Source organism: Rhinolophus sinicus, linkage group LG02, assembly GCF_036562045.2.
Source record: "Rhinolophus sinicus isolate RSC01 linkage group LG02, ASM3656204v1, whole genome shotgun sequence".
NCBI classification, from domain to species: Eukaryota; Metazoa; Chordata; class Mammalia; order Chiroptera; family Rhinolophidae; genus Rhinolophus; species Rhinolophus sinicus.
In genome coordinates this window covers 101,007,448-101,027,754 of record NC_133752.1, presented here as the reverse complement: position 1 = coordinate 101,027,754, position 20,307 = coordinate 101,007,448, and the positions used below count along the sequence as shown (strand labels likewise).

Here is a 20,307-nt window from a genome sequence, read left to right as displayed (position 1 = left end):
AATGGATATTCTAACAGAAAAAATAGCTTACAAATGCTCGCTTATCGGAGTGCCAGGACATTTAATTATATTGAAAATGCACAATAACCTCTACCAAATGACAGATATGACAAAAGATTTGGCACAGGAGAGACTTGTGAATTATGGATATTTTTAGTTGAATTTGAAGAGCGGCATAAATTTACTTATGCCCAAACCCAAAATGACAGTATTGCAAAGTGTTGGACCAAGAGTCAGAGGTATATTTGACTGATTTGTAGCACAAGCACAGTTATAGATGATGATACAACGGCCTGCGTTGATGTTTGCTCTCTGAACTCTGAGACTACAAGGAGAATGATGGAGAAGTATGTCATTATATTTAATATATTTACATTCCTCTTAAATCAGATATCAAAGGAGATAACACAGAATTGCCAGAGAAGCTGAAAACAGGATTCATAGGGAAGAAACATTCTTGATGAATGCGGTCCAAGGAAGTGGAAATAGAAGTAAGAATATAGCTGGAGGTGAAAGGAAGGAAAAGGCATGGCAGGTAGTATGTACAATCTTGTTCAACAAGGCTACTTTGAGAAAAGGGTGACAACACTCAAACACACACACACACACACACACACACACCGTCACTCTATAGCAAATAGGTACATACAGCAGTAGTGATTGGCGTAGCATTGATGGTGGGTACTCATAGATTAGTATCCGTCATCGGAAAAAATGCACAGATCTACACATAAAGGTAGCCAATAGCCTCAGCCTCTTGGCCCTTAACATTCAGAGAGGAAAGACACTTTAAAATAAAGGAAAGATTCTGTCTTCATCAGCATCCTGTGGATGTCTTGGAGAACAAGAAAAGAGCTAACAGTGTGCAGCCATAGAAAGCTAGAAAAGCGAGGATCAGAAATAATGCATAGAACAGAGCGAGTACAAATGAACCGACTACAATTGAAGTAGCAAAACATGGCAACGCCATACCTGAGAAGATGGGAGAAACTTCTATTAGAGATTTTGAAGGGATTTTCAAGGAACCTCAAAAGGACTGTTTCAGATGCTATACAATTCTTATAAGATGGCTGCATGTCCTTTGAGTTGTACTTTTTCCTGTGATTTATTCTCATAGCAAATGAAAATATTAGGTTGGTGCAAAAGTAATTGCGGTTTTAGCAACTATTTTTAACCTCTTAAACGCGATTACTTTTGCACCAATATATTAAGTTTCCCACAGTATGAACATAAAGTTTTTTCCTGCCTACAGTTTTCTTAAGAGCAGCCTATCAGAGGCCTTTGAATACTTTCAGTTATGCAAAGACATTTTTAATAATAAACTTTGTTTTTCATGTTAAAAAGAAAACTTCAAAAGAAGGTGTTAGCATAATGGAGGCATGATAAGTTTGACAGTAAGTGTCATTATCAGAGTTCCACTGACAGATTTTTGAAGTCAAATATATATATATATATACACATACACATACATATTCTTCCTACATCGAGGCAAAACCTCTTATGGTGTTTAAACAATTTCACCAAATATATTAATATTCTACATCTGCCCCTTCATTCTGAAGGTTACCCGAGTGAAATGGTTTTCATGATATTTGGGCTTTTTAATCTATTGAACAAAGATGCAGTAGTCTCTGGTATTCAATATAGAGAAAACACAAAAATTTAAAGGATGAGATGAAAGATAAAAATATGAAAAGACATTCTTACATTTGCTTTCTGCACACCAGTGACTCACCTTGCATGCACACTAGGGTGATCGCCCTCCACTTTGAATATCATTGCTACAAGTAACATGAGAAAGATGGATAAGTAAGATCAGATAAACCTGTGTCATTCAAAGCTTTCCTAAACTGAGCATAAACCAAGATGTATTTTCCAAATAAATCACCCTATTTTTAGCCTTTCCTAAAAATAGAGCATCCCTTCGTTGAGAAATCAATCACTTCTATATACAAGATAACTCATATACTAAAAATTGAAATCCTTTCTTCTTAGAGTGTTTTGGATTTCTGTATTTTGTTTTATAAATAAGTTATTAGTTAAATATCCAATAAAGCAATAAAAAGAACACTTTAAAAGAATTAAGTACTGATGTGTTGGCAAATAAATCTTGAAAGAAAAATTAATTTTAAAAAAAGAAAGAGAAAAGAAAAAAAACACAAGAGGCAAGAATGGAACACAAAACACCAAAGTGAAATTATGTAAAGAAAATCTGCAATCAGACAAACCCTGAATTTTAAAGCAGTATACATGACTTTGAAATGTCAAGGGGAAAGGAGTTAAAATTCACCAGAAAAGAGAACTAAGGGAGTCTCAGGACAAAAATTTGGCTCAGACATATTTTCCCCCACAAGCTGTATCTTACAAAAGGATAAAAATGAGTGAAAGTTGAATTTTTAAATTCATGCTCTGTATATAAATTGTAAATTGGATACACTCTTATGACTATTACACTGAGAATTTGCAGCTCTGAACACACAGGCCAAAGCTGTTACTGGAAATAAAACAAGTGAAAATTAGTAAATCCCTCGATTAGGAGGTAAAAGTTGTCTTAATGGAATGGTTAACTGACCTGATGAAATCAATCAATTGCTTTGACATCGTTTGACACAATTTCAGAATATGTAATCTGGTCTACCAGTTTATTATTTTTTCCGTTATTCATAAGACCTATGGGAATAAGTATTTTAGTATAATTTGTTATTTTTCAAATTGAGAGATAAAGTGATTTAATATGGTACCTTCTGACCAAACCTCCTTTTTGCTTGACTCTCCTCCCTGATGTCACAACATTTATCAATATATATGGGAAAACCATTCATAAAATCAGAATAATTTATCTAAAATAATGACTCCATCATTATAATATATTCCCTATATTTATTAATATATGAACTTAACAAATATTTAGTGGCATTATTGTTGGTCTAGCACTATACTAGATGTTACTTTTGCACATTACCACCCTCACATTGGGCACACAATAAAAACTGGGTAAATAAATAAACAAAAAGCTAAATAAGACATGGAGTAACATATGTATAAGGTGAAAATTTAGAAAACTGAGAAAAGTCTAATGTTAAGTTTGTACATGTACATAGAGAACTAAAGGAATGTGCAGCTAAAATATCATGGGAATGAGTTAGATATAGAGAAAAGCACACAAAAGAAATATATGAAGATATCAGATGCAGTCATGACTCTGCCACTTACCAGTGTGTGACCCCAGGCAAGTAATTTAAAAATTCTGAATTTCAGGTTTTGATTGATTGTGCTGGAGAGAGTAAAACCTACTTCCCAAGCTTTCCTAGAAAGTAAATAAGGACTTACATTTCTGTAATGGTGGGTCCATAATTTAGAACAATTCTCAGGCTCAAGAAACATCGGAAATGTTTTCCAAGCTAAAATCTAGGAGAAGACAGCTGAAATCCAGACAAGTGAGTCCGACATTTGGGGATGATTTTTCCCCTGGGGATGTTTGCCAATCTGGAAAGGATCAGTGAATATCTCAGCACCCACGTTTTTTGGGCATATTTCCAGTATTATGAGAGCAAAAGTCTGAATACACAGCTAGCCAAAATGTGGGTTATGGTAAACCCCATGTGCTTTGTGTTAGGACCCTGAAAGTTGCATCATAGAAAAAACGAAAGAAAATAAAAATAGAGTTGTCCTAGAACCCAATTTCGGAAGTTCCTAATCCTAAAGGTGAAAAAGGTAATATCTAATTGTTGGTGCCCCTGAGTGTCTGCTGGAAATAAATCGAAAACTACCAATCTCACTCTTAAATTATATCTAGAAACAAATGTTTCAAATGAGATTCTGTCAATGTAAGAAATTATAATTCGGTACATGAAAAAGCGCGAAATGTAAACCATGAACTAGAAACAGCGCAAGCACACCAATACAGGTTCCGATTTTATTGTTATCAGGCATATTCATTCATCAAACAATATACCTGCTACACCTGAAGAGAAAAAAAAAGTCAAGTTGATAATTTCAGAATATTTCAACATAAAAGGACATGGAAGATTCCTAAAAATAACAGATAGGCTTAAACTGAAAAATGAAGTAACCCAACTTAAGATATAAAACACACTGATTAAACACACTGAAAAGAGAATTTTCAATCTGGAACCTAAGTCAGAAGAAAATAACCACAATGAAGCATGTGAGAAAAATGAAGAAAACACGAAGAATAGAAGATAAAAGACATAAAAATATAGCAAAGAAACATAGATATAAAACATAGCAAAGATACAATATAAATAGGATCTTCCCAAGGATATGCAGGACCCCAGTATATATACATATAGATAGATAGATAGATAGATAGATAGATAGATAGATAGATAGATAGATAGATAGATAGATATAGATATATAGATATATATAGATATAGATATATGTATATATATACATATATATCTATATATAGATACATATATATGTATCTATATATGTATATATACATCTATATCTATATAATCTATATCTATATCTATATCTATATATCTATATCATCTATATCATCTATATCTATATCTATATCTATATCTATATCTATATCTATATCTATATCTATATATATATAGAGAGAAGTCTGTTTATATAAGCAATTTGTTTAAGGTTTTAATAAAGAATTGATGGATTCATAGTGAATTACTGATAAATATTTAGAATAATTAGTAAAGAAGAGGCACTTTTGTACTTGTTTCTTATGCAATCAATGTACATGAAGTTGTTTTTATAGCTTCCAGAACCATATCTTCCTATTCGGGAACCATCTCTTGATGTTTGTTTCTGTCAAATGTATGCTTCCTCACTAACTTCATAATTCTCAGTGTGAGAAAAGTGAGTAACACTAATTTCTGTCTTGGCTCTTTGGAAAATGACTATTGAAATAATACAAATCCTCTTGCCTCTGAAGTTCCCCAATTCCAGTTGTTAAGTGCTGGTTGCATCATTTCTCATGAAGCCGCTCATCCATCCTGCCTCCCATTAGTATTTTTTTAATGAGTGTCTCAATGTTTGTTATTATGTTTCATTGATGGTGATCACTAGCACAAGTCTTACCCAGAATATAAAGGGAGATGTTAGCAATCATTTGTTTTATGCTCATGTTAAATTTACTCTAGCTTAAAACTAGACCAAAAACATCCGTCTTTTCTTGAACTCTTTAGGCCATGATTAAGGAATTCTCAAATGTGATCCCTTCTGATGTTGATGATACCCCTGCCTTCTACATGTGGGGCAACAGTTGGAAAAGCTCTCAGAGAAGATAGGCACAGCCACCCCCAGAGGACAGCCTGGCTCATGCCACAGAGCCTGTGAAAGGTGGGTGACTCTTGTGAGGGAGGTGGTGTGGGGTACACAGGGTAAAGGATGCCTGCTGGCACTCCTTCTGCCCTCAGGTGCCACAGGTCAGAAGTAGCACCCCAGCTAGAACACAGATAGATGTGAGCTGGTGCCCTCATGCACATACACAGGCAGTGGACCCCTGGTAGCTCAGAGTCCTGAATGTGCACGATGCCCAGTGTGAGGCAGACCCACTCAGAATTATACTGGCACCATTTGGGCAGCTGATATGGCATGAGCCCATAAAACAAATAGTGCACTGGCCAACAGGAGCAGTCCATTCACTGGGATGTCCTCTTGGGCTGAGCTCCAGGCATAGTCCCGTAAGCAGTTCTGGGGCAACTGGGGATCTGATTGGCTCACATGTGGTGCAAAAGGTCAAAGAGAAACCCAAAGGGGACAAACAAACAAGGACCTGAGTCCATGCAGGTCCCAGTCCAGGCTTTGGGCATTCTGTTTTGTTGTCACTGCCACAAAGATGGATTAAAACAATGTTAAGAAAGACATTCCAAAGCACAGGGTCCTTTAGGTATGGGACTTCCAGCATAAACCTTGCTTTCTCAGGTCTATGGGAAGTGATTAACAAACATATAATGGGATGCCAGAAAGAGAACAGAGACAAAAAAAGCAGAAGCGATATGTGAAATAATCTGATAAAAGCAAATATAAACCACAAAGACATACCATTTTATACCCACTAATTTGGCAAAAATTTGGACGTTTAATACCATATGTCAGAGCTTGTAGATCATTGTGGTCTCACATGCACAGTAGGTCAACTTTAAAATTGGTATAGTCACTTGTGAAAACAATTTGGTATTATCCTTTAAATTTGAACATTCATTATCCTGTAACTCAGTAATTTTACTTCCGTGTGTCTATGTATGTGATTTTTTACATATATGTATACGAGGTCAGACAATTAAGTTCGCAAACTTATTGCAACGATGTTGCTAACCTTTTTTTGATAGCAGGAATTATTAATTATGAATGTATACCAACTGGACAAACAGTTAACCAAGTTTACTATTTGGAAGTGCTGAAAAGGCTGCATGAAAAAGTTAGACAACCTGAACTTTTCGCCAACAATTCATGGCTCTTGCATCATAACAATGCACCAGCTCACATGGCACTGTCTGTGAGCGAGGTTTTAGCCAGTAAACAAATAACTGTATTGGAACACCCTCCTTACTCACCTGATCCGGCCCCCAATGACTTCTTTCTTTACCCAAGATCAAGAAAATATAGAAAGGAAGACATTTTGATGACATTCAGGACATCAAGTGTAACATGACGACAGCTCTGATGGCCATTCCAGAGAAAGAGTTCCAAAACTGCTTTGCAGGGTGGACTAGGTGCTGGCATCAGTGCACAGTGCAGGTCAGCACTTCAAAGGTGACCATAGTGATTTTCAGCAATGAAGTATGCAGCACTTTTTCTAGGATGAGTTCACGAGCTTAATTGTCCTACCACGTATCCTAGAGATATTCTTATGTGTGTGCATCAAGAAACACTTGCAAGAATGAATATTCCTACCCAACATCATTCATAATTTCAGAAAACTAGAAACCACCTAAGGTCCAAACAATAGTAGAATAATGAAACAATGAACCACAGGTAAAATGCAAGTTGGAAAAGGATACATCAAGCTTGGTTCCATTTGTATTAACCGTTTAAAATGTGCCAATACTAAAAATATTTCAGGATATTTTTATTTTTGGTTAATTGAACATCAGAACAGAGGAGTGATTTTCACCAGTTACAGTAATGTTTACTTCTGGGAGGACAGCAGTGTCATGGAGGAAGAGAAGAACAGGAAAAATCAAGATAATCAGAAAAAAATCAATAATGCCCATGTTGTCATTCTTAAGCTCCTTTTATAACTTCTACTTATTCCTTTGTATATACTAAATATTAGGTTAACATCAATATCTTGATAAGTGACAATAATATGAACTAATGTATTTAGAGTGAGACTAAATAGGAAGCCTATAATATGTCTTGAAATGCATGATAAGGATTTTGTTGAGTAGCATAATGTATTGAACTGATGTAAAGGTTGTTGGAATATATGAGCTTTAAGGAAACCTGAAGATTCTAGAAAATAACCATAAAGTTAAGTAAAATATGATAAATTCCATGACGTATAATACACAATACCACTCTAGTGTTCATTGTTAGAGATGGTAATCATTTGGAAGAATCCATCAATGTTTATTGGAAAATATAGCATTGGAAATGGGTCTTAAAAGAAGATTCAACATGACATCAGAGAGGGACTCAGTGTCTATTGCAATACAAAATGAAAAATTAAGAGTACCTGTGAAGAGTCAGTTGATGTCATATTTAGAGAATGGACTGAGTGAGGAGACTGCATAGACATTGATTTTGCAGTGCATCAGAAGTTGCCGAGGAGGGTACTGGGAGTTGTAGTCTAGAAAATTGATCTGGCGTGGACAGGGTGAATGTGACTCGTGAGTGACCACAAATGACGAGAACTATTAGAAGCTATTGCTTTTTTTCCAGGTAAGAGTAAGAGCCTCAGTTGGAATGGTAATAATGGAGACTGAATTATTTAATGCAGTAGGAAATTTTTTCCCAAGCATGTTTGCAGCTCTGCTATTAATAAGTAGAATACTGAAAGCTTTGACTTTCTCATGAAGAGGTTAAAAAAACTAGCCCATCAATATAGTAATTCCCTAAGCATGGATTTTTAATGAAAACCAGGAAACCAGTCTGCGTGAATTTGAGCCCCATTGTAGTATTCCTAGTGTCATATAAACATAGTTCTGCCCTAGTTTTTTTCAATATGAGAGACTTCTTGGTTTACTAGTGTCCATTATAATTTTGAAAATGATTCCAACTTATAATATTAGTTGAATTCCAGTAGCCTAATAAAAAAAGAAAACTTGGAGTTTGCCTAGAGGCCATAAAAATGAGGAGTCTAAAAAAGGGCTAAATGAGAGTGGGCATTTGCCTCAGCCTTCCTAGAATGATAGCAGAGAAGACAGCAATGATTTTTCCTTTTCAATGGCAATTTTTCAAATGAATAGATGCTGTCTTTTCTGACGGTGTGTCATTGCTTAAGTTACTGAGGATTTCAATGTTGGAAATAACTATAATTTCCTGATACTATTTGAAACAATGAAATGGTGAACCATAAAGGGTCTTGCTTTAAAAACAGACTATTTTAAGATATTTTTCATAATACCAGTACATGTGTGTGTATATACATGTGCACTTGTAATACATGTATACAGGTATTACATACATGTATACACATATATTCAGATTAAACATAATTTATACATACATATAGGAATTAGTCATTTTTTATTGAGATATGATTGACATATAGCATTATGTCAGTTTCAGGGGTATAACAAAATGATTCGGTGTTTGTATATATTGGAAAGTGATCATCACAATAAGTTTAGTTAACATCCATCACCACACTCATAGTTAAAATGGTTTTCCTTGTGTTGAGAACTTTTAGGATCTACTCTGTCAGCAACTTTCAAATATATTGTACACTGTCGGTGGGAAAGTACATTGGTGTAGCCACTATGGAAAACAGTATGGAGATTATTTTTAAAAAATTAAAAATAGACGTGCCACATGATCCAGCCATTTCACTTCGGGGTATTTATTCAAAGGAAACAAAAATACTAACGTGAAAAATATCTGCACCCCCGTGTTCATTGAAGCATTATCTATAATAACAAGAAATGGAAGCAACACAAGTATCCATTGATGAATAAATGGATAATTTATATATGAATATTATTTAGCCATATAAAGAATTAGTTAATTTTTGCCCATTTAAAGAATTGGTATTATTCACATTAAAAAAGTTGTTTGCACTTATAAAATTAGACCCTGGAACGCTGAATCCAATATTTAAAATCCTGTTTAATGTTGAAAACATATTTGGCTTTGTAATATATTGAAAAAATACTAACTAAACTATACTGTCCCTCACCACAACAGTGGACAAAATTTAAAAATTGGAAAACACAAATTTTGGCAAAGATGTAGAGCAGTGAGCACTCAAATTGCTGGTGAGCATGTAGTGTGAATTGTGTAAATTGTACAGTCGTTTTACCAAATTGTTTGGCAATGTTTCCTAAATCTGAGGATATGCACATTCTGTGACTGTGCCATTCCAATCCTAAGGACATACATGACAGAAATATGGGCAAAGTTTCTTCAAAACAATATGTGGAATGTTCAAAGACACACTAGTTTTAATAAGTCCTAACTTAACCAAAATACCTGAAGATACCCAAATCCCAAACAATAATAGAATGAATAAATAAATCCTGTTTATTCACGCAATAGACTATATATGACAATGAGAGCGAATTACATGCAAACAATTACATGCAAACAAGGTAAATGAGTCTGGCAGACATAGTGTTCAAGCTTGATGATAAATAGTGTGTGCTTAGTTCAATTTATATAAGATACACAAAAATAGGAAAACACAATTTATATAGTTAAAATGTTAGGGATAATGGTTACTCACAGTGGATACTGACTAGAAGTAGCACGAAGGGGTCTTCTGGGGTGCTGGTAACAAGTTGTTCCTTTATCTGGGAACGTTTATAATCTATATTCTTAATTTTATATATATAATTTATATACATATGTATATGTATATGATTTTGCCCTACATAATTAATATACAATCCTAATTATATATTCTTAATTATATCCATGAGTATATATAAATATGTGAATGAAGTTTTACAAATTATTCTTAGATCATTTAACTTTTGGTGTCCATTGGGAAGACAATAGGTTTAGGTTTAATAATATGTAGTTGATACTCACTTCATAAAAATTAAAATCAATAGCATGGATGACTATATTAGGGTACTCTAGAGAAACAGAACCAATAGGATAGATGTGTGTGTGTGTGTGTGTGTGTGTGTGTGTGTGTGTGAAGATATTTATCATAAGGAGTTGGCTCACATGATAATGAGAGATAAGCCCCACGAGTTCCTGCTAGCTGGAGGCCCAGAAAGCCGATGCTGCAGCCTGAAGGAGTAAGAGCCTGAGAGCCAATGGTATAGCTTCCAGTCCAAGCCTGAAGGCCTTAGAGCCACAGTGCCAAGGGCAGCAGGGGATGGTTGTTCCATCTCCGTAGTCAAGCAGAGGAAAACTTCAACCTTCCCAGGCCTTTTTGTTCTATACACGCCTTCAAGGAATTGGTCGATGCCTACTTACATTGGGGAAGGTCATCTGTTTTCCTCAGTTCCCCAATTTAAATGCTAATCTCTGGAAACACTCTCATAGACACCCCTAGAAATAATGTTTAACCAGATACCTGGGCATCCCATGGCCAGTCAAGTAGACACAAAATTAGCCATCACAGCGAATAAAATGTCCTGTTAAAAATGAACATTCTCTTTATAACCAGAAATTAATTTTGGGTCTACATTTTATGAACATTTAACATGTGATTGTAATGTGTCATTTTCTGTTTCCCCCTTGCTTCTTCTTTATAATGCATATTTATGCTCAGTTAAGACAACATAAATGCAGAAAAATAAACAAAATAAGAAAACAATTCAATCACCTGAGGAATAACACTAGGAACATTTAGCTCCATAGATATGCCATCTGTATTCCAATATTTATTTGTTTAAAATATTTATTGATATTTTAGTTTCTGCCAAGCCACGTATAAAATGCTTTGGGTGCCTCATTAGCCTACATTCTACTGGGGGGTACAGAAAATAATCACACAGTCACCTAAAAATATAACCAACATTAAAATTGTGATGAGTGTTATGATAGAGTACAAAGGGGCATTTGACATGTTGAGGTAGGATCAATGGGCTGATCTAGAAGAACAGGAGATAACTATTTACAAGGGCAGAGAAAAAGAACGCTGGGCAGAGGAAACAGCGCAGGAGCCATGGGGTTGCAGGGAGTATGGCCACTTCCAGGGAAAGGAATGGCCACTGTGGATTGAGCACAGGTACGTGAAACAGTGGTGGTCAGACTGGCCAGCATCAGAATGTCCTGGACGGCTGGGTGAAACACATCCTCTGCCACAGTTTCCTTCTTTCTTTCTTTCTTTCTTCCTTTCTTTCTTCCTTCCTTCCTTCCTTCCTTCCTTCCTTCCTTCCTTCCTTCCTTCCTTCCTTTTCTTTTCTTTTTTATTTTTTTATTTTCAGGTGTACAAAGCAATTCAATAGTTAGATATTTACACTCCTCACAAAGTAATATCACCCCCAATCTACTACCCCTCTGACATTGTATATAGCTGTTACAGTTCCACTGACTCTATTCCCTATGCTGCGCTTAGTAGGTTTGGGTGGGCCTTGAGAATCTGCATTTCTAACATGTTCCTAGGACATACTTATGTTGCTGGTCTCTAAGTCGTACTTGGGAAACAGAGAAAATGGTATGACATGAAGCTTAGTAGGAACCATGTGATTTAAGCTTTAGAGGTCACATTAGGAAATTGGTTCTTTATTCTAAAAACAATGAAGGCACTAAAGTGTTTTAAGATAGGGGTGGCATGATGCAATATATGGTTTGATTATATCATTGGTACACCATGAATGAAAGTGCTAGGAATTAATTAGGAGGCTGTTGTAACACTCTTGGTAAGGGGCTGATAGTAGCTTGAATTTGAGAACGGTGATAAAGATAGGAATGTATATGTTAGAGAGGTTTTGTGGTGAGTTGCATATGGGTGGTAAAGGAAGAGAGAGACTAAGGATGACTCGCATATTGCTGGCCCTCATAACTGAACCGTTGGAGGTGCCATGAACCAAAATATTGGAAGATCGGCGATCACTTAGTTTTTATCAATTGAAGTTGAAATGCGTTTCGGATGTCCAAATGAAGATACTGAGAGTGCAGTTTTGATCTACGAGTTAGAGTTCTGAACATTCAGAGACTTACCGTGCACTTAGGAGTCACCTGCAATTTGGATGTCATGAAACTGAGTTGGTCTAGAAAAGGTGTAAAGGAAGAAGAGAAACAAGGACTCGATAAAGGCCAGAGGAACTCTACCTTCACCATCCAAGTAAAGGTGATGAGCCAACAGAGGAGAGAGGAAACATTGCCAGAGATGTGGAAAGAAATCAGGAGTGTGTGGTGCCTCAAAATCAAAACGAAGAAAAATGTCCAGTAAGATGAAGAATTTCCAAATGCTGGAGAAAATAGAATAGGGTAGTAGCAGTAGAGGAAATTAGAAACAAGTGAGATTGATTGATTGATATAACAAACATAAGCATGCTGGAAAGCTGATGGGATGATCCAATTCCCAGGGAGAGTTAATGACAACAGATCTCTGAGATGTTACATTCTCTCTCTCTCTCTCTCTCTCTCTCTCTCTCTCACACACACACACACACACACACACACGTTGATTTTGCTGATGTAAAAGAGTACCTGTTTTCTTTAAATTGCATTTTATTATTGGCTTAGTTGAATCTTTTTAATATACTATTTATACCACTTACATTACTTTTTTTGTATATAAATTGCCTTTCAAATGTCCTTAGTATATTGTTTTCCAATTGGAGCACTCATTTTTTCCTTATTGTTTTATGAGAAAACATTATATATTAAAAATACTTGTTTATATTGAATCATATTACAAATTATTTACTTTTACATTTTAATTTGTCCTTGATTGTTTCTGTTGTATGAGTCCTAAAAATGTCATTTAATCAAAATTATCCATCCTATCCTTTTGATCTCTGCACCAAGCTGAGAAACACTTTTCCCACATCAAAATTATATAAATATTCACAAATATTTTATCTTAATCATTTTAATACTTTATTTTTTACCTTTTGAAGTTCGAATCCAGCTTGCATTTATTCATCCAAATTGTGTGATAGAAATCTTACTTTTTTTTCCCCTGAATGCTTAACCAGTTTTCAAGTCCTATGTATTTTTAAACATCTATTTGACATGTCTAAAAGATAATGTCCAATGCTGAACTGACTTTGTTCCTTTGGATTTTTTCTGTGTTCAAGTCACTGTAACTATACTCTTGGAAGATCCCACTCAAGAAAAGTTGACTCAATTGAAAACCTGTGTATTGCTTCACAATTTTTTTCTCTTAGCCCAACTGAAGTATTAAATTTACTTCACTTAAAAAAGAAAAACACCTAGAAAGTTGACCTAGATTGTCGTTACCCATCTGTGTAAAGAAATGTGCTACATGAAATATTCTATCTTCCTGTTCTGGTTATCCATTAGCAATTCATAATATATAGAGGTTATACAAAACTCATTATATTTTGAGTCTTGGTGCTTTTAGGAATTACTTCTTTGGAATATCTTTTCTGTAGCTGAATAATAAAAATTTGTCCATCATGGGATAAATAAAAATGTTTTAAATTCAAGACCACAATGCAAATGACATATTTTTAGCAGTCCTACTTAGATATATTACATTCACAATTTCCTTTATTCTCCTCTTTAAAAGATATGATATTTGAAATTTCACAATAATCATAAATAGATGCTTGTGAAGGTATCAAGAAATACAAATGTCTATAGAGCGGAATGTAAAAGGCCACCCCTTTTGGTCCTTCCCCCATCTTCATTTTATATGGAAAATATTTCCTGACTAACATAAACACATTTGCTTTTGTATTTTCTTAACATAAATGAGGTCAGAGTGAATACATTTTTTTTTTTCACTCAGTAATGTGTCTTAAGGATTTAATATGTGAATTAGACTTAGTCGACCTTATTCTTTGTAATGGCCACATGATATTTTGGAGTATCATATCTCAGCTAAATCTGTAAGACAATATTGATGGGTTTTGGGAGTGTTTTGTTTTTGTTTTTTTCTTTTTCTTTTTCTTTTCCTATTATAATGTTGCAACTGGTATGCAAAGATGCTGGGCTCTCTTCTTGACTGGTCTCCTTGAGGCTGTTCTTGCTACTCAGCCTTCCTTTACGCAGTGGTCAGGTTGACCCTGTGAGAGCCTGACCTGAGCATGTCCCGGTGTCACTCAGATGATGGCAGACAGCTCCTGCATTGTTTGGACTTTCATTGCCTCTCTGACTCATCTCTTTCTTATTTCTCCTCACTCAGCTGCACTGGTGTTTTTGATGTTCACTGAACACTGCAGGTATGTTCCAGCCTTAACGTCTTTACCCATATTGCATTCTTTCTTTGGAGTGCTCACAGGATGGATTTTCTTCTTCTTCTGGAAGGTTTTCTTAGATGGCATCATGGTGAGGCCTTACTTGGCTGTCCTATCGAAAATCGCAATGCAAGTCCCTAATCATCTGTAACCTCAATCCCTGCAACAATATTTTTCTCCTTAGCTCTCACTACCTTACACGATGTAGCTAATCTTATTTGTCTTGTTTACTACTTGTTCCACCCAGGCAGGGGGAGAGATTTCTGTTCTATTTCTGCTGTATCTCTTCTGTATCCGTGTAATCTAGAAATGCTCCTAGCATACACTTGTTATCCAATAAATATTTCTTTAAAGCATGAATTTTGTTCATATGTGTGCATTTTTCTATAAAATCGATTCCTATGAGTAAAAATTTTAATAGAAAAAGTGTAGTTATTTTGGGAAACTATAGTTATTTTAAATCCTGATAGTCCACCTGTGTGATGGCAATTATATTTATACCAAGACTTACGAGAGTGATCGTTTTTTCATATTCTTGCCAATAATGGATATTATCAATCCTTTTAATGTTTGTTTATTTAATAAATACAAATGATATTTATTGTCTGAAAGTGATTACATATGAAGAAAAGTATTTTCTTATATATTTTAACTGCTTTCTCTATATTACATTAATTGCTGTTTCTTTGCCTTTTTTTTTTTAATTTGGAGAGAGTTGTATTTCACTTGCTTTATTGGAACTCCTTACACATCTTTGGGTATAATTCCTTTGGTTAATATATAGTTTGCAAATATAGTCTCCCACAATAATGCATGCTTTTAATATTAATATGGTTTCTTTCTTCATAAAGAAAGTTCTGATTTTTATTTATTTAGATTTTCTTTTTCTTTCCTGGATTCAATTTCGCATTTTCCTTCGGAAAGTGCCCCCAGATCCAGGGATATATTTTCTTTTAATGCTTTTATACTTTTGCATTTTGCATTTAGCTTTCACGTGTGCCTGTGCTTTGTTTTTTGGCACAGTAGGCATATGAATGATATAATATGGCTTCTTTGCTAAAATTTTATGATTGAAAGATTACCTCAAGATGATATTTTTTCCTCAGTGTGCTTAAAGGATATTAGCTAGCAGTGTCTTCAGAAAGAAATAAGTACATTCCTATTTAACGTGTTTGGATATTTTGAGACATTGATATTACATATACTGTGGTAGAACAAAGACATTACATTCTATATGCATTTGAAATTTTTTTTATTATTATTATTAAAACATAGTCTTTCTTGCTGGATATCATTCTTTCACAGCTGAACAGAACTTCATAGAGCCCAACTGACCATTAGTACTTTGATTTTCACGAGGCCTTTCTTTATTTAATAGGCCTGAAATATTGATTAACATTTACAGATTCAATTCCAAGCACTTGCCAGGGGTTAGGGAGAGCCCAGAGTGAGCTGTTCGTGCCAGTCAAATTCCAAGGTGTAATGACATCCCCCACTGTGCCTGTCAACTTATCCTCTGCACAGGTCATTTCCCACATGGTCCGCAGTGTTGAAAGAAGCCATTTCTACTTCAAATATTTTGTAGACAATGGAGAAAAATGATATGGCGCTAATATCGTGTTCTTTGCCCTGCTGTGGAGAATTGAATAGACTCCATTATAGAGTGATGCTCTTTTGAAAGAGCCTTATCCCCTAGAAGGGTTCATGAGCAGCTCCAAGGACAACCGCGGCCTTTCCGGGACTGCGACATTTCACTAGTGTTTGTTTTTCTCCACAGTTCCAATTTTCAGGCACTGGGGATTCACAATTGACTAAGTACAAAAGTCATAAGCATTTACTTCAATTTGTTGATCCGACATACTTACTGACCCAGTCATGTGGGGGATTGAGCTCTAGTTTCTTCTTTCTAATCAATTGCTTTTCAATTCCCCCTTGTGGCTTTTAAAGATTCCAGCTGAAAGACCTTAGAAACAAATCCAGGATTTTATTCAGCCATTCTTAAGATCACTCTCATTTCACTGATTTGAAAATGACGAGTTGATTTCTTTTTCCTGAAGAAGTTGCGTAATTTAGAATTTCATGTTTCAGACATTTTCTTATTCTTCTTTCCCTAAATGATATGAACATATGCATGTGATTAAATTGTATGGCCGCGGAAGACATCCTGGAACTCACACTGAGAGTAAACTGTTTAAGACATGGATCACTATTTGGAATATATATAAATGAACAAGCAGAATTTCTACGTAAGAGGTAGCTAATTAATGCCATACAGTTTACAACTGAATAGCGTTCTTTATTTAAAAGGGAAAAGGTATTAAACACACACACAAAAAAACCCAGCAAAATAAATGGGATTTGCTTTCTTGGAAATAGTCTAGGAGGGCATCGTTCCTTCATTTTGGAGAATCCAATTGACTCCATTATTTTAAAGTGTGTGTGTGTGTGTGTGTGTGTGTGTGTGTGTGTGTTTATGTGAGTGCCACATCTATTTTCCTAAAGAAACCATTTGGAAAGATCGGTCTGTGCTGTCAAATTGGTCTGTGCATCTTTCCTTTGTTCACAACTATTCACTGAATGACAGAAACTCTGTGAATTCAAGTATTGGGGCTTAGTGGTTTTTCTTGGCTTTCTTGGATGTGGTGGCTGGGCTGGATTCTGAAAGTTAGAGGTGAGTTGTGGGCTTTCGCTGCCGTGGCTGAACAGAAGTGTTCATGTGCAACTACCATAGGTGTTCAGGTCTCACTAGATGTAGGTCTAGAGATTCAGTTAGTAGCAATCTAGGAAATCAGAAAATCCAGCGAAGAACTTCTGAAGATGTGAGCCCCACAGAGGCAAAAACCAACAAAACAACAAAACATTTTTCCAGAGCAGCAAGGGCTCAGTGTCACTAGCTCTTGGAAGGAGATGACCATTTATAAACTAACTGAGCGCCACGCCTGCATTGGACTGGCACAGGAATGTCGGAAACAGAAAATTATGAATTTCCTGAGAAGAGGACATACTTTCAACATGGATCAGAGTAAGAGGAGAGATTGGGAAGCCACGAGGCAAATAGTTGTTGGATACCAACCCCTTGAAATGTGTGTTGCTTTGTTTCAGAGGAAAAGAATCCTTTTCCTGACACTTTCCACCTATGTTGGCAAGCCTGTCTTATTCCACTCCCTCCCCACACAGTGTTTAGCATGCCGTCTCCATCTTTAGCTTGCACAATACTTTATAGTTTACCAGCATTCTTATGCTAATGAAAGATTTGTGCTCATATAAATATTGGTTAAGCATTTGGAGGTTGGAAATACTCAGTTTTTCTTCCTAAGGAAATAAAAAGCATTCCCTAATATCAAGTTTCTTTAAATGCTGATCTCTGAAAAGTGTAGACTTCTTGCACCAACACACTCCTACCATTAAAAAAAAAAAAAAAAAAGAATGGTGCTGGCTGGCCGGTGAGCTCAGTTGGTTAGAGAGTAGTGCTTCTAACACCAAGGTTGCCGGTTCAATCCCCGTATGAGTCAGAGGGAGCTGTGCCCTCCTAAAAAAAAAAGCAAATAAGTGAAAACTATCAATCATCCTCAAGTTATTTTTCTCTACTTGTGTTTTGCCTATGTGGTTTTGGGACTTGTCTATAAGACAGTCAATGCAATTTTAAGTATGTTGACATTATCAGAACCTAAGTCACCCCTGGCTATAGTTATGCTATGGGCGTGAATTCTAAGTGTTTTGCCATAGGCAAAATTCTTAAGTAGGCTGCAGTTGGGTGATTGGGCATAGGTATATAAATCAAATATAATGAATGCAAATTTGGTCATGTCAAACGTATTTAGCCTGGAATAGAATAAGGTGGAAGACGTTGGGTTTTGTTTGTTTTATATATATATATTTTTTTTTTCCTTCTTTTTTTTTTTCTTTAAGCTTTGTTTTGTTATTAACTAGTTTCAGAACTACATGAGCTCCCTTACGTCATGAGGTGGTAGTGGCAGCAGTAATGATTGTGCCAGGGGAACCTAGATTTCAAGATGTATAGTCTTCCCCACACTCACTACTTATTCCTGTGGCCCAAGGCAATTATCTTTTCCCCTCCATATCTAAGTCTCTTCATGCCCATAATCATCAAAAGACAGAAATAGACAAAGGTCATGTTGTGGGAACCAGAGAAGCACAGGGAAAATAAAAATACCACTAGAGATGCTATTAGGAAAAAAGGCTTGTCTTTAAACTTTATCAGCACTGCAGCACAGAAAAGTTTACTATTATGAAATCATCACTCCAGCCCTGTATTAGACATTAAAACAAAAGCAGATAAGATGTGCTCCTAGTTTAAGGCAGTTGGTGATGCATGGTGGTTTCATTGTTATCTAAGAGGCAATTTTAATACATCTTGAAATAATACACAACATTTTAAAGAAATCTGTTAAGTTGCCCCTTTCAATTAGATTTGTGCTTATTAATGTAAGCCAGACCTTAATTATTTTAAAGGGAGGCAGGTTTCCATCGTAAAATCCATGAGGGTAACTCTGTGTTAAACAAACAAAAACATATTTCTGTAGGATTTCCCAGAGCCTTTAATATACCCTCACCCTAAGAGGGATTATAGCATAAAGGATATCCATCACTGGAACACTTTTTCCCATAAAACATCTACTAATATTTCGAGGGCATCTTTGTTCTACTGACCAAAGTTTATAAAATGTTAAAAGGATTCATTTAAAAAGCTGTTTGATTTCCTGTATTTTCCAGAAAATCAAAAATCAATAGATACAGAACCCTAGGTGAAAGCCAGCACATATTTTGTTTTGTTATGTTTCATTTCTTTTAGTCTCTCCTTAATTTTTTGTCTTCATCTGTATCTCCTTTTGGGGAGCTTTGCGCAGTGGCAGTATTGTAGCCAATGAGGTTTATCCGAGGCGCGATTATTGCTAATTGTATCTCCTTTTGGGGGAGAAGGGACAGATTATTGTTATTTTTATTTTGTTTGACTAAAAGAGTTTTTTTGTTTGTTTGTTTGTTTGTTTTTAAGTATGTTTTATTTATTTAAGAAGAAATCACTGTAGGTTTGCATTATTGGAGACATTTTAAGGATAATATTTGCCCTTTATCATTACAGAGCCCTAAAGGGATTACATATGGAAACTTCATGTGTATCAAAAATATTCCTAAAATGAAAATTGAGAAGAAAAGCAAACATGAAAACATTTCTCTTTTTTTAGTAAACCCCAGATGGGTGATGATAGGAGGACACAGGCTCAGTATGATTTCTCTGGTCCCATGCACTTCTTATATCCCATGGCCCTATATATGCACTTACTGCATAGTATACTTTGTCTAGACTTAGCCGTTTGCCAGGTGAAGACTTCCAGTCAACTTCCTGTTTGATAGATATAGCTTGAGGATTGGGAGAAGAGCCCACCATATTATTTCCTCTTTTGTATATGATAAAAAAAGGAAACTATAAGAATAACAAAATCAAATAATATTATGCTAAACTTCCATACATATCTGTTGCATTGAATGCTAGAACAAAAAACATGTTTTACTTCAACAAGGATCTCTCTTAACAAATAAGTGACTGGATGCCCATGGGAATCCCTTTGCATGTTACAGACGACTGCCCATGCTCAAGGTTGAGCAAAATGTTGCCTTTGAGGCACAGTCAGCTGTGCTGGGCTCAGTTGAGCTGCACAGGGCTGGGCACGGCTGGGCTGAGCTGAGCAGTTTCAGGAAGAATTCTAAGGGAGTGATGCTTCTCTGCATCATGCAATAAGGTATAAATTTGGATATTTTCTGTCTGTCCCTAGTGAGTTTGTTTTATCAGATAATTTGT

The 20,307-nt window shown here is 35.6% G+C and overlaps 1 pseudogene; it reads left to right on the top strand.

Annotated features, from left to right (window-relative positions):
• Nucleotides 1–19,345: 19,345 nt before the first annotated feature.
• On the top strand, nt 19,346–19,477 carry LOC141570325 (U4 spliceosomal RNA; annotated as a pseudogene).
• Nucleotides 19,478–20,307: the final 830 nt, after the last annotated feature.